This window comes from Harpia harpyja, chromosome 16 (genome assembly GCF_026419915.1).
Source record: "Harpia harpyja isolate bHarHar1 chromosome 16, bHarHar1 primary haplotype, whole genome shotgun sequence".
NCBI lineage: Eukaryota > Metazoa > Chordata > Aves > Accipitriformes > Accipitridae > Harpia > Harpia harpyja.
This window is the reverse complement of record NC_068955.1, coordinates 3,078,263-3,081,177: the sequence shown is the minus strand read 5'-3', so window position 1 is coordinate 3,081,177 and position 2,915 is coordinate 3,078,263.

Sequence of the window (2,915 nt, the reverse complement as noted above, 5' to 3'; positions counted from 1 at the left end):
CACCGGCCCCCGCCTCCCCCCCCCCGGTACACCGGGGCCACCTGCGGGCTGGGCGGGGGGGGGGTCCGACCCTCCCTTGGATGGCACCGGGGGGGGCTCCGGAGCAAGGGCGAGCCCCCCCCCGGGGCTGCTGGGGGTCTCCGAGCTGCCCCCCCCCACTCACCCACCCGGTGGGTGCCGGTTTTGTCCGGGTCTGCGTGGGGGGGGGGGGGTGTGTGCGGGGACAGCTGGGGGCTGCTCTCGTCCCTTGGGACCCTCCATCTCTCCCCCCCCCCCCCGTCTCCATCCCATTCCCGTGGTGCTGAGCATCAGCGGGAGTGAACCGGAGCACAACAGGCTGGGCAGGAGCGGGGTAAGTAATTACAGCATCGTCACCGCCCGGAGCGGTGTCCTGCGGGTCCCCAGGGGTGGCCGTCCCTGTCCCCAGGAGAGGAGCCGGGGTCGGTGGCCGTGTCCTGTCCTTGCCCTCTCCCCGCAGCCACCACCGGTTCCTCACCTGACGGGCCCGAGGGTGACACTTGCCATGTCACCGCCGATGGCAGCACCCGGGGGGGACACAGTGCTCCCGAACAGCGGCCGACCTGGGCGTACCTGAGGCCACCGACACGCTCCCGTGAAACACCCTGTGCCACGCTGCTTCTTGTTGCTAATAATAAATCAGCTCCTGAAAATGAAATGACATGCGGATGGGGATGGCGGGGGGGGTTCGGCCGCTTGACGTGGCCCTACCAGCCTCTGCCTGCAGCCGAGAGCGCGCCTGGGAGCTTGCCCGGGAATGGCAGCGGCTCTCATAAAAGGTTTCATTGCTTGCTACAAGCCTACGTTGCTCAGGAGCATGACCACGCGGATCCGGCTGCGAGGGGACAACAGGATGCACAAGAGCCTGGGCCGGAGCGGCAACACATCCCGGCGGCGAGCGGGTCGGTGGCAGGACAGATGGCAAAGCCAGGGGCACGAGCCCGGCAAGAAAACAGGTGGTTTCTGCCACATTTCCACGCTCTCTGCTCAGTCGAGTTTGGGTCCCTGTGCGGATGAGTTTCGCGATGTGAAAAGCTGCAGCGTTGCATTTAAGCCGCATCCTTCCCGGAGGCTCGCAAGTGCCTGGCTGTGTGCCCGGAGGAGTTTGCCAACCGCTGGAAATGACTAGAAGAATTTATAAAACAAGAAGACTGTCCTTCCCGTGGGCTTCCTGGCACATTCCCATCTCCTGTGGGATTTGGGGGCCGGCACTGCATGTCTTGTGGGCTGTGCAAATCTGAGCATCCTGCTGCTCTTCAGTGGTACCAGTGACCAGGGATGGGGATGTGACGCTGAATCCTGGGTGATGCCTGCAGAAGGGCTGGGGCTCGCTGTGCTTTTGTGTCTCTGCCTCTCGTTCCTCCCCTTTACCCCCCTGAACCCGGACTCAAGACCTAAATGAGCTCTGCAACCACTGGCCAGCGATTTTTTGGCACCCCCCTGCCCCCCCATGGTCCCAGGGGAACGGCTCCTTCCCAGGGCGAGGGCTGAGCACGCCGTTGCCCTCCGAGGCTTTGGTGACCCACGTCGAGGTGAACTGCGCTGGGGAAAAGCTAATCCCCAATTAGGGTGTTTGTGTTACTTTCTGCCGCCGGCTCTAACTTCCGAGTCATTAGCCTCCAAAAACAGATCCTGGTTTTCACATCTTGCCCCTCCTCGGATGGAAGCAGAACCAGTTTGAGAAATATATTTGCACACAGTTACGGAGCATTGTCCAAATAATCACAGCGAGAGGGAGAGTATCTGTTACCCTCCGGGGAGAGCTCTCGTCAGATGGACAAGTAAAGTAGAGGAGGAAGGCAAAGAGGAAGGTCATCCTCAGCTTTCCCTCTGTTACGGTCCTGGTGGAAAAGGGAAGTCCAGGAGCTCCCTAAAGCACCAGCCCTTCGTGCAGAGCCCCAGAAAGCTTTACCCCTTCCCCAGAGAGCTCCAGTGCCGGCAGCATGCCGGGGTACCCAGCTGGGTAACTCGTTTTCCGCTTGCTCAGCCAAGATGGTCACAAGGATGCCGGGCGCCTCGCCGGGAGAGCAGCCGGCTGGAGCTCGGCTCCTGCGAGGCCAAGGCAGAGGCACACGGGAGGGGAGGCAGAGAGACGGGGGGCTGTCGTGCCCTAAGACCCCCCCATGCCTGATCCCTGCGAGGCAAGATCCCAAACGGCACCTAAGGGTGCCAAAACACATCGGCCACCGGCTGCGGCATCATGCGCTTCAGCAGCTGCCGAAGATCCTGCCTCTTGCGCCGGGACGGCACGAGCTCGGTGCAGCCGGCGCGTTGGGGTGTGCTCGGCCCGTCCTCTGCCCCCATTTCCTTCCCCTCGCCGGGGCAGCGGGAGGGATGGCTGCTCCCTCATTACTCATTAACACCTCTGGCGCTCGTGGGCAGCCGGGACAAGGTTCTCGCACGGCCACTCCAGCTCCGCTGAGCCCCTGGGTGCCGCTTCCCACCCCGCTGTGTCCCCGAGCAGGAGCCGCTCGCTCCGAATCCCTCCCACGGGGCCAGGAGCCGGAGCTGGAGCTGCTGATCCCCGTTGCTTGCCCCGGGATATGGAAAAACCCAGCGACGAGTGACCCTGCTAGCGATCGTTTGGACACGGGGACTGGTTGGTGTGATGCTTAAAATCAGCGCTGTGCTCGTTGTTTTAAAAATGGGGTTTTATAAAAGGGTGCCTGGGCCGTAAATGTCATTGGAAGAACGGAGGCAAACGGCTCGTTATTGAGGTGCGGTGCACACGGAGACGGTGATGAATAAGTAGCAGCAGTTGCTCCCTGCCCAGCTCCCTTGTGCTGGGAAGGGACGGTTCTGTCACGGCCTCCCAGGAGCATCACCCATGCCTGCAGCGTCCCGGCCGGGTGGTCATGAGCAGCTCCCGTGTGAGCATCTGGATTCAATGCAAAGGG